The sequence below is a fragment of the Equus caballus genome, chromosome 23 (assembly GCF_041296265.1).
Source record: "Equus caballus isolate H_3958 breed thoroughbred chromosome 23, TB-T2T, whole genome shotgun sequence".
In the NCBI taxonomy this organism is placed as follows: Eukaryota; Metazoa; Chordata; class Mammalia; order Perissodactyla; family Equidae; genus Equus; species Equus caballus.
In genome coordinates, this window is record NC_091706.1 from 55,602,110 (window position 1) to 55,615,230 (window position 13,121).

The 13,121-nt window shown below is 36.0% G+C and overlaps 1 protein-coding gene across 6 annotated transcripts in view; it reads right to left on the bottom strand.

Annotated features, from left to right (window-relative positions):
- Positions 1-13,121, bottom strand: part of ELAVL2 (ELAV like RNA binding protein 2) — a 155,845-nt gene that overhangs the window by 132,528 nt on the left and 10,196 nt on the right. The gene's annotated exons all lie outside the window — the stretch shown is intronic.

The following is a 13,121-nucleotide window of genomic DNA, read 5'->3' on the forward strand; positions in this document are numbered from 1 at the left end:
TCCGGTATGTATGAGTCATTGAGAGCTCTCTCTCTTTGATCTGAGTGAAAGGGATGAATGTACATCCATTACTTGCCCGCATGCCTTTTTCGATTTGTGTTCCAGTGTTCTGCATTAGATTTTAGGCAAATTTATGCCTTTATTTTAATATGTGCATACTGCAGCTCTCTTGTTTATTTTTTTAAACGTCCTTTTAGGATAAGAATTAAGTCAGAAATGCCTTCCAATAAAGCTGCACGGTTTGAATTAGCTTTCACTTCGTGTTAGAATAGAAAAGTGTAGGATAAACATCTTGTCCAGGAAAGGAGGTACTGAGTTAAGCTAAGGTCCTTCTTTGAGGTGTATGATGACTCTCAAAAAGAGCAGCTATATATAAAATTAGAACAAGCCACCACTCTGCATTTACTGGCGGTACAGTTCTTGGACCACACATGTATTGCTGACAGTAAAGATAGTCGAGCCTTTATCAGGGCTCTTTCTCTGAGGATTTAGATAGTTTAACCAGAAGACCAAGTGCTATCAATGCTTCTGCTTTATAGATGAAGACTACTTTATTAAACTCCATATTTTTTAATAACATTCAGAAGGCTGAAATACAGTTTTATTCATAGCATTTATTTCTTCCTCCAAGTGAAAGCATGGTCCTCAAGATCGACTTGATGTATAAGTAGAGACAACATTCACTTGACCTAGGTTCTTTTCCAGCCTGAATTTCTTCTTTTAATCTTGAAAGAGAGAGCCAACTTCCTAGACAGTCCTTAACGTTTCTTACACAATGTAATATATCTTCTCTGGAGGCTCATGGAATTCCTTTACCTGTTTATTTACTACTAGTCCGTATCTTTGAGAATGCAGGAAAGAGGAGGCACAGTAAGAGAAGTGCAGGAAGGTGGAGTGGGATGGAGGAAAAAAGGACAGATAGTCACAAAGCAAAATGACTAGCAAGTGAGGAGTGAAGTAAGTCAGAGTTCCTTAAGAGTGTCCTTGAGTGTTGATTAATGATTAATGGCGAAGAACAGAAGATCTGACCTGTTTATCTCCCCATATAGCCCATATAATACGTCCGAATTTTATACTTTGCATGATAACTGGGGGTTGGGAAAGAAGGCCTGAATCTATAGATTATCGTATCATTAACTTTTATAATTATCATGCCCTAATCCTTACCCTCTCTTTTTATATAACGTCAGGCCTGGGGTCCTAATTTCAATTTAAAACTATTCTCTAGACCTGAGTGGAACTCATCGGAAGAAGAAAGAAAAGCAGTTTGAAGAAATAGAGCCAAAGGGCTGAGGGAAGGATAAATGAAGGGAAAAGAAAGACTACACCTCATCTAGAATAGATTAATCACTGTCTGAATAAACAGTGGGAAGACTGGGTTTGTTGTCATCCTTCTTCAACTCCTCCCCTCACTCCCAGCTCAGTACAGAGAAATAACCCTTAAAGTAGTAAATACAATTTGGATAAAAGTATGTTTAGTCAGACTTATCTATGAAGTGAATTGTCTTTTCTCCTTGTTAACATGTTCTGAAGTAACTATTGAATTAGTTGCATGTGTTCATGAAATTCTCAGCACTTTGAAGAAAATCTTTACCATGAACTTACAATTACATAAATCTCTTCTAACTGGGTGGAAACTAATACTTTATTTTATTTTTTGGTGCATGTTTATATCCATGAGAAAGATTTTGTAGATTACAGTGGTATATTTTCCAGAAGGATTAGGGGACGGTGGATATGGAAAGCTGGTTGCAATGTGGAGTGATTAAAATCTAGAATGTGTGTTATGTAGTTAAAAAAATTATTTGGAAAATGGTCAACTTGTCCATTCAAATTCAAAATACTAAATTCTGTGGATTCAGTGTATGTGCTGTTTTCAGTTTGGGCAGAGGAGCAAATATTTTTCAAAGTATTGTCATCTTCAACATGTTGTTTTTTCTATGTAGGTAACATGGAGTTAAATTATTTAAGAAATTGAAAATATCTTAAAATACTAGTTTACCTCCTCAATAAAATAAATGTTTTTAAATTTAAAAACTTTTAAATGGGTAGATATACCATAAATAACATGCACTTTTCCAACTTTTAAAAATAAAAACTGAATACAGCCACTTTAAAACAAATATCTGAATGTAAACTTCACTTTGAAATTCATGTTGTCATACCCTGAAATATAACATATTCTATCTTGCATTAATGAAGACTATGTGTAAACATCACACTCCACATTAAGCAATTGTAATCAACCCTCTTCATTCATAGTTAGGTAAAGAATTATCCACAGCATCATAACATGCATGAGAAAAGCATTTAGAAGACATTTGAATTATGATTGTCACGTCAGCTCTGGTATATCTTCAAAGTCCTTGGCATTATTTTAAACTGCAGCAGAGAAGGGAGAGACTTACGCAGTCACTGAGAGCTTGGAGAAAAAGTTTAATATGGAAAAAGTTGCAAAAAAGAATGCTTCTCAAAGGTGAAAAAGTAATGAATTCATTTGATTATTTTACTAAAATTTCTTTATAAAGGAACAGTCATTCACAGGCATACTCATAAGCTATTGTGGACAATGTCTTTTAGGATTAATAACCCCCTTACACCAGTTGGGGGGGGGAGCGGATTTTAGCATTTTTATGATAAAAGGCATTGTAAACTACTTTTGTAACTTTTTTAAAAAGTAAACAAAGCAGTGAAGCTATTTAAATTAGTTTACAATGTTTGGCTTAAGGCCAAACATTATACCCTCTCAGGTGAATAAAAAATATCATTCTTGTTAGTTTATTAGGCTGTTTGGGCGGGGGGGGGGAGGGGTATGTGATTCATGATTTTGGCAATGTGACAGTTTAGTGCCTGCGGGAGAAATATAGATACTATGTAACTTGACGATTACTCCTTTATTTATTCTTCTTAAAGAAGTATGTCAACTGTCCTTCCACAGTTTAGAAAACAGAAAAAAAGTTATTGAGAAAATTGACACCAACGTGAGTTTAGAACGTGGCAACCGGGCAAGAGAATGAGGCAGGAATTAGCACCATGGACAGAGACCAGCCGACCCTGAATAAAGGTTTGCAAAGCCTGGTAGTGTTTTCTGTCCCACCCTGTGAGACATGGAAACTGCAATTCTGGGGAACGTTTCATTCCACAGACTTTAAGGAAGAGGCTGTCCTAGTCCATAGAAATACGTTTATTTTGAATTAAACTGGATTTGCTAGGACCCGGCCATCGTGACAAACTGCCAGGAGAGTTGGAGCCCTGAACTCACTGCGCAGTCTCCACTGTCCTCTTTTCACACACTTCCTTGCCCTGCCTTTCATCAAAGTGGTCACGCAAAATAAATGTAAATTCAGGTAGTCATCGAAAAGTCTGCTAACCTACTCCAGAGTTTTTAATCCTCGAAATTCCCAGCGGGAATCCCAACAAAACGCCTACTCACACACCCTGGCTCCCCTCCCCCAATTCTTCTCCCGGCTCCCTCCACTTCCTGGCAAAGGGGGAAAGCCTTTATCCGAAGGTGAGTGACCTCCGAGACTATTTTGCAAAGGACCCTTTATATGACAAACACCTCCCATTAGGGACAGTGCCAGGGGCGGCAGTGAGCAGGATCACAAACATCCTTTACTTTCTCTTTGCATTTTGTGTTTAAACTCCTGTTCGAGGAAAAAGACTGTAAAGAGAGCAGACTCAGAATTCCCCCTAAATCCAAAGATTACTGTTTACACTTAAAGACATGTGAACTGTTCATTTAAAATGTTAAAAAAAAAAAAAGAATAAATGTAATCTAGTGTCACGGTAAATCTTTGAGATCAGCCTAGATTGTTCTTCCTTCCTACCACCACCACTTGTTTTTCTGGACAAAATTTGTATGAGGTTCATTCTCCTTTAGGTGGTTTGCCTGCAGATATTCAGACTAAGATCTGTTGCACGTGCCCCGAAGTGTCTCGGAAAATATATTCGCAGCTTCGGATCGACGATCATTCATGTAAACGCTCCCACAAATGTCCTTAGATTTCCTTTCCTCCCCTTTTTTACTCAGTAGCAACTTTTAGCAGGATAAACTCACGTCTTTCCAGAGCCTGCAAAGGAAGATCTAGGCGACCAGGCGAAGGTGGGGTAAGAAAAATTGGAGGTGAGGAAGGGCAAATCAGAACTTTGTGTCCGTTTCCTTCAGGGATGCTAACAGCCGTCTCTAAGCTTCCTCCTGGAGCCGATACATCTCATGCAAAATTAATACAAGTAATTAAAAATAGCAGTTTCCCAAGTTAAAGGAAACCATCTGTCTCAGCTGGTGGCAATCAGTCTTTTCGCCGGCCCCTTTACCGGGACCTGGGAAGAAACGGTTTTTCTGCTTCCGATGCTCGGAGGCTCTTTCTTATATTGAAGATTTATGTTTCCACTTGTGTGCGATGCACGTCTAATTTGAAATAATAAAGCCGGGCTGAGCAACCAGTCAATCAGAGCTATCAACTGCGCTCGGCGCGCGCCCTGCCCCCACCTCCCTCCGGTCTCTAACCCTCTTTCCCTCCTCCTCCTCTCGCTCTCCCTGCCCTACCCACCTCTTTCCTTCTTCCTCTGCTCTCTCACAGACTCACACTTTTCCCCCACGTGTGTTCAGATCAAACCCTCGCCCCATAGAGCAAATGACCGCACCGGGGCACGGTGACAAAGGCAGAGTTTGTGTCAGAAGAAGACTGAGGCCCGGGGAGACACATCGGCTAGAGAAACAGCTGTCTTATCAGCCCGCTGCAGAGATGGAGATGGCTCGAGAGGTCCTCAACAGATAATCACTTGAATAGGTTTGCAATGCGCCAAACTTCACGCTTGATAAGGCCAACCCAATGTAGAGAGCAGCCCAGATCCTGCTCCATTCTGTTTTATCTGGGCTGTAAATTAAGAAATTGAAATTCAGGTGGCAGAGGCAGCAGTCTGCTGATAGACCGCTAAAGTAAACTGTCATTAGAACGCTTTCGGCAGGCAGAGAGGGGGCGCGTGGAATGGGATATTGTTTTGTTTTGTTTTTTAATGTGGGGAGGGGAGCGGTGAGAGAAAAAAACCCTACCGATTTGAAAAATTATTTGGGGAGGAGAAGCTGTGAGGAGAAATAGCAAAGGGACATGGTCATGATTCCTAGCCATAGCCTCAATGCACAAACCATTTGAAAAGTATAAAGTTGTGCGAAGTTTGGTGTACCAGAGATTAAAGAACAATTGAAACCAATCTGACATAAAATAGAATTCTGTCTTTATCAGAGCATGGGGCAGAGGAAGCTCCCTGACTACAGTATTACATTCCAAATGGACTCTAAAGTTTTCCTTTTGTTCTATGAAAAACAGATCAACCTATACAGAGGAGTCACCATAAACTGGGGTTAACTTGACCTTTTTGTTGAGGCGACAGGGCCACCGGAGAGATCCCAGAGTGATTTTCAGAGTAGCCTAAGAAGTTGTCAACCACGGAAAAGAATCTGCTTAGCTACCTACAGGAATAAGATTTATGTTTCATCCCCTTCCCTTTACCCAGATTATTGCTATGGGATAATTCAGGAAACTCAAAAAATTCCACGTGTGTATTTTGACACCACTTGGGTCTTACAGTACACTTTATATCTACACTCTTCTATCTACTTTCACGGATATAAGGCATGAAATCTATGTATTATTGGAACAAATGTTTCGCAAAAAGTTTAAAATGTATAATGACCAGAATATAGCCAGTGACCTTGTTGTCTTGATTCACCGATGACTTTGCACTATACCTTGTTCTTTGTGGCCTTGAGTGGATTGTAAATTCACTGGTGTGCATTTATGAGAGTATAAGCACAAGAGGATGCATTGCATTTTCCACAACAGCATTTATATTTTAAGTTTCAGCAACATTTCTAAAAAGATACCTTCAGCTGATAACACATAGTTAATGCAGCTTTAGAAAATCAATCAGTTTTTACTTTATTTAACCCCAAAACTTTGATCAATGTCACAGTGCACTTAACTGACAATATAAAGGCTGCTTAAGTCACAGTGGGGTGAGAAAGTATTAAAAATGAATTTGTTGGGTAAAGTGATGAGAAAAAGTTTAAGATGCTAGTATACATTTCACTAGTTATTAAACTATTTAGACATATTAAAAAACAATTCTTTTAAACTTTGAGTTTGTTATCTGATTACTCACATGGAGGTAAGCACATAAATATTAGTCATGGAATCTCAAATGCATTTCTGTTCAATACTTTATGCAAAAATCTTTTACATCTTGTAACACAGAGGACAGGTGTTTTTTAAAAAAAATTCAAGTGTATGGATGAATGAGTGCAGTATGTGTTCTTTAATGAGACAGAAATTTATGTTTATGTAAGTTAACTTTTCCCTTCCATACCAGCATTTTCCATGATGTTATCATATTGGTTTAAATAATGGCTACTAGACAAGAATTTTAAGAAGTAATCTTTTAATGAATTCCAGCCTTTTAGGCATTATTATATTATCTTCAGATAATCAGATAATAAGATATTTTTCAGCTTGTTACAAATACTCAAAACAAGTTTGAATTGCCAGCTTTAATGAGTCTCTTAAGCTATGGTTATTATTTTTCTTTTTCTTAATTAAATTGAAAATATGCATACAATGGACAGATTAAACTGTTGTCAATATAGGTAGGACTTCTTAAAGATGAAAATTTGCATAGGGTTAAAAGATGCACTCTCACTGTTTGAAATGTGAGAAAAATATTTTATAACATTTCAAAACTACAAGATAATTTTAAAAAAGAAACCTTTCATTGTTAAACAGAAAAATGTTTTAGCATGAAATTATTATAAAAACCACTGCTGTCTAATTTTTGTCACAAATAAATGATATATATGGTATCTAAAGGCATAGCAATTCATCATGAATGATGAAAAATAATGAAAAACCCAAAAACACAAAAAATTTTAAAAGGGATTCATCATTAATTTCTTTCTGTGGGAAACGGGAAAGTAGATTTTTAAGGCAAACAATCTCTATGATGTATAGAGGCAAAAATTTTGGAAGCTTTGGGAACATCTTAAAGTTGTAACACTTTTGTTTAAAACTGATTGTAAGTCTATTACCAAAAAAAAAAAAAAAAAAATCAGAAAGTAATTGGGTCCTTCCAGATTTGTTTTTTACTTATCTTCAGGTGAGGGCAAAATGAGCGATACTCATTTGGTTCCTATTTCTAAATATTTATTCCTATATTTGACAAAAGAGCCATTTAAGTTTGATTCAAGCATCTTTTGAGTGCCTATCATGTGCCAGAGTAAGAAAATTAGATTAGAGACAATAAATGCTTAAAGGAAATCAGATTACTTTTTAGGAAATCCTAGTAAAAGGAAAATTTGAGAGGTTCAAATAACTCAATGTGTTGTAGAAAACATCTTTACAATGTATCTGGATGTTGTTACTCTCTAAAGTTATGTACAATATGTCTTTATAAGTCTTTTCGTAGTATGGCTTGTCAAAAATTAGTCCTTAAAATAGAAATTGTACAGTTACCCTACTAGGAGCTACAATCTTGCCAATTGTTAAGAGGTTGGGTTTTTCCTTCAGACATATCTGGATTTGAACCAGACTCTGCCACTGTGCGGCCTTGGACAAGGTACTTTATCTCTTCTAAGCCTTGATTTCCGAATCTAAAAAATGGTGATAATAATGCTTAATTTAGGATCACTGTGAGGTTAAATGTAATCACAAGTGTGAAACAGTCAAACTTCCTGGCATGGAGGAAACAGTCGATAGATACATGGTAACTACAATTATGGGAACAAAAGTGGTGACTTGGCATTTATTTGATGAAGCCAGAATTAGAATTCCTGTTTTTACATACCATCTCTTAAATATTTTCATTTGCTCTCATTAATGTCCTAACTGAAATATCCTATGATAAATACCTTCTCACATTTCTAATTGTAACCAAGTTTAAAAGGCCCCAAAAGGCATAAAATCTTCTGTCTGCGCTGTTATATGGCTTCAGTATATTTCCCAATAGGATTTCATGATTCACCATAAAAAGTTGTGGGTCTTCAAAAAGGAACTTAGTCTGAGATCCCGTTTGATTGATATAATAATAAAAACACCTTAGATTTTTATAGTACCTTTTATCACAAAAAGCTCAATGTACTTTTACATATTTATCCTCGTAACCCAGAAGGTAAGGAAGCACATAAATTATTTCTCATTTTCAGGAGCATAACAGAGGTGTTAGGAATCTAAGTAACATTTCTAAGATTAACAGGAAGGGAGAACAGCTTTCCTGAATGTCAGTCATTCTGCAATGTGTTACTCTCTTTGGCATTAATTATGACCACTACTACTTTAGTTATGCTCACTGTTAGTGTTTGGCATTACGTATAGGTTATAATTCAGTTAATTACTCACTGAGATCAAGTTAAGTCAAATATACACCATCACAATCTAATCAGATAAAAATATTTTGATTTTACACTGAGATGCTTTTATTATTCAATTATATACATACATATATGCATACCTTATCCATTCTTATTTACCATTCTGTGTCAACTCTAAGGCAAGATTTTAAAAGTTATTAGTCATCTATGGCCTTGTAAGAAATCACTTGCAATCTCCTATCACTCGCCTCTCCCCAGGCTCATTCCCTCTCTCCACATATATTTTTATAGGCTATTATATTTATTCCATTTACATAGGCTAACAGTACTTTCTGCTCTAGTTTTCCATTTCTAAGGTTGTGCTTGAAAAATATATCAAAATAAATATCCAAAGGAATATACAGGTAGAGTGCATAAAGGGCACAAGAGAATATGCTTTTTATAATAGTTTTTTGTTTGCTTTGAATGAAACAAAATGGAGAAATAATGTCCACTTGACATTGTAAAACACAGAATATCAAAAGAATACTAAAACTTGCTTATGGTTTATAGTTTTGCAGTTCCCTCCTGGGCTTACTTTGCTATGGATTGATACAGATGTAACTATAGATGTGGACGTCCAGTGAGTGAGTGGAATGGAAGGAAACAAAACTTTGCAGCCTGACAAAAGAATCAACGTTGAACTTGTGGATGTCTAAATTCATAGGTTACAATGCAAAGATAGACTGAAGGTTTTTATTTTAAACAATGGGCATCTAGCTGTATCCTAAGCGTAACTTTTTATAATTCGGTAAGGTTGACCCACTCAAAGTCAAGCCCAATCAAGTAACTGCCAAACTTCTATGAGGAAATCTAATTAGCACCAAGAAGAAATACACATGCATACACACAGAAGAGCCAGAGCTGCTGTTTATTGCCATTTCACACCAAACACTTTTAACCCTTCATGTTGATGTGACCAAATGGAAAATCTATATCTCTGATTGAGGATATATATGTGCACTTTAAGGCTGAGAATACTGTTGTAATAGAAATGATGTTCTGTTCCTTTGGTCACTGTCATTCTGGTCTCAGAACTTAGAGATGGTTCTGAGACCATATCTTATGGTTGTTTGAGATGTCAGTTTGTGTAAACATGAGTTGGAAGATATAACAAATGAATGGTGTTACAAACTGTTTAAGCTGTTTGAGTAACAAATAGACATTTCCTTGAATTATTTTGACACAATTTACTGTGAAATTTCTTTTTTTCTCTTGCTGATATTTCTAGATTCCTTGTGCAGGCAATAAAAAGAAAAGCCTTTCTTTTATGTCAGTGCTCATTATTTAACTCATAGAGCACTGATGTTTTCTAGAATACTAATATTTCATAGATGTAAAATGAATACGAATAGAGGCGTCTCCACATTAGTCATAGCAAAAGGATACATAAAAATTTGAGTCTCTTTACAAGGTTTTTATAAAAGAGGAAAATATTAATATATATTATGGTGTTTTAGTCCTTCGTTTTAAAAGATCTTCACATAAATCTACTTGACTGGTGTGCATGTGTGTGTTTAGAGCAAATGAGATGAGATTCCAAGGTGGAAATTGCAAGACTTCGGTCGAGGAAGTGGGCTGGAGAGCGACAGGATATCAGGTTGGTTAGGTATGGTGGAGTCCCATTATAGAGGCCTTTGAAAGCCAGCAGAGGGAAGTACTGACATTAAACTACTAGATACAGGATATATCTATTGGCAAGTATAAATTTTGGACATGCCAAGCTGGAGGAGAATAAAGGTAAAGGAATCAGAATCAAGTCATAGGAGGGTTAAGAAGCTTTTTGTCTAAAGCTCTAAGACTTCTTGGAATGAGGTGGCAAGGTCAAGGGATAAATAGAGATGGGGGAAGATTGACAGGTATAAAGAGGAGTTCACACTAACAACAATGAAAATATTTTGATGGCTAAAATATTTATAGCAGGCACGGGGAAAGTAATAGGGTTCTGAACAAATAATACTTTGGAGCCAAAAAGCCCAAGAAAGCTGTGAAGGAAAGAACCTAGGAAACAGAGCCTGTCAGGCTGCACATTGCTTAGCTGTGGATTGCCTCTAAGACACCTTTGTGTCTTTGTAAAGAGGGGGCTTTAAAGGCAGGATGCTAGGAAAGGATGCATTGAGCTAAGATTCCTAGGCTTGGAGAAAGGAGATGGGAGTCCTACTATTATTTCTCCCATCAATTACTCATTCTCTTCAGCAAGTTATTCTGACTAAACTTCATGATTTCCAGAAGAAGACTGGATTAGTAAAAATAATGATAATGGGTAACAAGTACTGAGTGCGTACTGTGTGCTAGGCAGCATTCTAATGCTTTACGTGCATTAAATCATTTAATCCTCACAACAATCCTAGCATTTTAAAGATGAGGAAACAGGATATTAAGTAATTTGCCCCAAATCACACAACTAGAAATTGACAGAGCTGGGATTTCACCCCAAGAAGTCCATTTCTATGGCCTAAATCCTTAGCCACTGTTTATTAGATGAGCTCTAAGGTACTTTTACATAAGGAAAATAGATATTGCAATTAACAAAAACAGACAAAACTATTTTTAATAATGGAAATAATCATTCTCCTGTCTTGCCGTGCTTTCTATTGCTGACAAATGGAAGAGAGATAAAAGTGACAATTAGACGATTTGCTTCTTTAAAATGACTCAGGTCAAATACAACAGGATTTTAAGAAATATTATTTAAGATGTCCTAGAAGGTCCTAATTACTTGTAATATTATTTGGGGATTTGAGGAAATTTTAATTATTTAGCTTTTGTAAATTCTAATGTTCAGAAATCCATAACCATATAGTAAACAGTTATAAAACCATTAAAAAGGATAGTATATGCTTATAATTTAATGATACATAAAGATTTTTATGAAATATTGTTGAGAGTATTAAACGTCATATAAAGGATGGTCAACAGTAAATAGTGGCTATTTTCAGATAATAGGAGTCGGACTTACAATTACTTTTTTCTTTGTGTTTTCTGCATAACTGGATTTGTAAAAATTCTGGGCAGCAATTCTTTTTTAAATCAGAAAAACAAGTAGTTCTGTGTTTGGGGTGGGGGTCCACAGCTCAAGAGCTCAAGCTTCAGCCCTGTAGCCACCAGGTGGGAACAGGTGGTAGATACTGAGTGGTGAAAAGCAATGACCTCTTAAAAGACAACTTAGATTCAGAGAGAGGACAGATTAACAGCCCTGGAGCTTGACAGTTTATAAACAAAATAATATTCACTTGCAAAAACAAATCTTCAGATTTAATACATATGAAAAATAAATATAATAGAGCAGAATGATAAAAATCTCCGAAGTTGCTCTCCCAGCTTCTTAGAAGAATACAATATCAGATGTAATTATCCTGTCCAATTAGATTTGTTAATATTAATTATACACAAGAACATCAACTATTTCCTTCGCTTACTGCCGGTCTATAGTATTATGGCCCAGGGATGTTCTTCTTTTCATGTAATTAATCATTTCTTTTTTTCTCTTATACACATTCCTGCAGTAGCTGGAAAATCTCATAAAATGAACCTTTATTCCCAACTTGCAAAGCCCTTAAAGTGATTTGCTCATATTTCTATGGCATATAAATAAATGGAAACGATACTACAGTAAATAATTCTAATGAGATTGAACAAAAACTGGCTCCCTGACAGGTACCATTTAGCGAATTGCTATTTCAATGGCCTAAATAGTCACCTGAGTTAATTCAATTTTCACATTGTTTAATTTTTGGCTTTAAAATCACTCTTCAGAGAATGGGAAAGCAAGCTCGCTGTCTCACCTCTATAGGATGGTACAGTCTGAACATCCTCACCTGTTAATTTAATTTTGCCATTTAAGAATATTCTAATATTATGACCAAAAACCTCACAAGAGCTACCTAGAGGTATTATTTATATTTAAAGGAATATTATGATTAGATTTGTAGTATTGATGGAACTAGAAAAGAGGTACTAAGAAACAATATCTAAATAAGAGAAATTTATTTTTTAATATGATGTTTTAACATGGCCCTGTTTGTATCTTTCAAGCTTTATAAATTGCAAACATATATTCACTTTTAGATATGAATTATGACCACTTTGAAAAAAAGTTATTTGTCATAAACAGAGACATAAAGTGCTGCTGCCCTGGCTCGGGCTCTCATTTGACTCATGGCGCAGTCTTGAATAATTTTAAACCAAACATGACTGCGGCAATCAATTTTCGTCCAATTTATTGGGCATGAGTTAAAGCCAATTAAAAAACCATTTTTGGTGCAATTCAAGGGGAAAAATGTATAAACCCATGGAAAACAGATTTCAGTCCTAGACATGAGTCATCACTATTCTAAATAATGGTGCCAGCCCCAAATCAGAAAGAACAAATTCTAAAATTGTATATTCTACACCGGAAACTGCATTTCTCTGCAATGATTTTATACAAATTTTTTGTATCTTTTAAATGAGAAATTAAGCTGGAAGGAAAATCATGCTCTTCTAACATTTTCTCATTTCTGAGTGTTTTTTAGTCAAGAAATTAAAAGGTAGTTTACAGCAGCCCCTGAGTTTCTGAATTAAGAACTAAGGTAGAAAGTCATCTGTGACCTTTAGACAAAGAAAGCAAAACATTTTACCTATAATTTTAAGGTATTTTTTACTTATTAGACCATGTCTCCTTTCACATGAGTATAGTGGCTCTCTTTTAAGGTCATAAAATGAAACAATCCCTGTACGC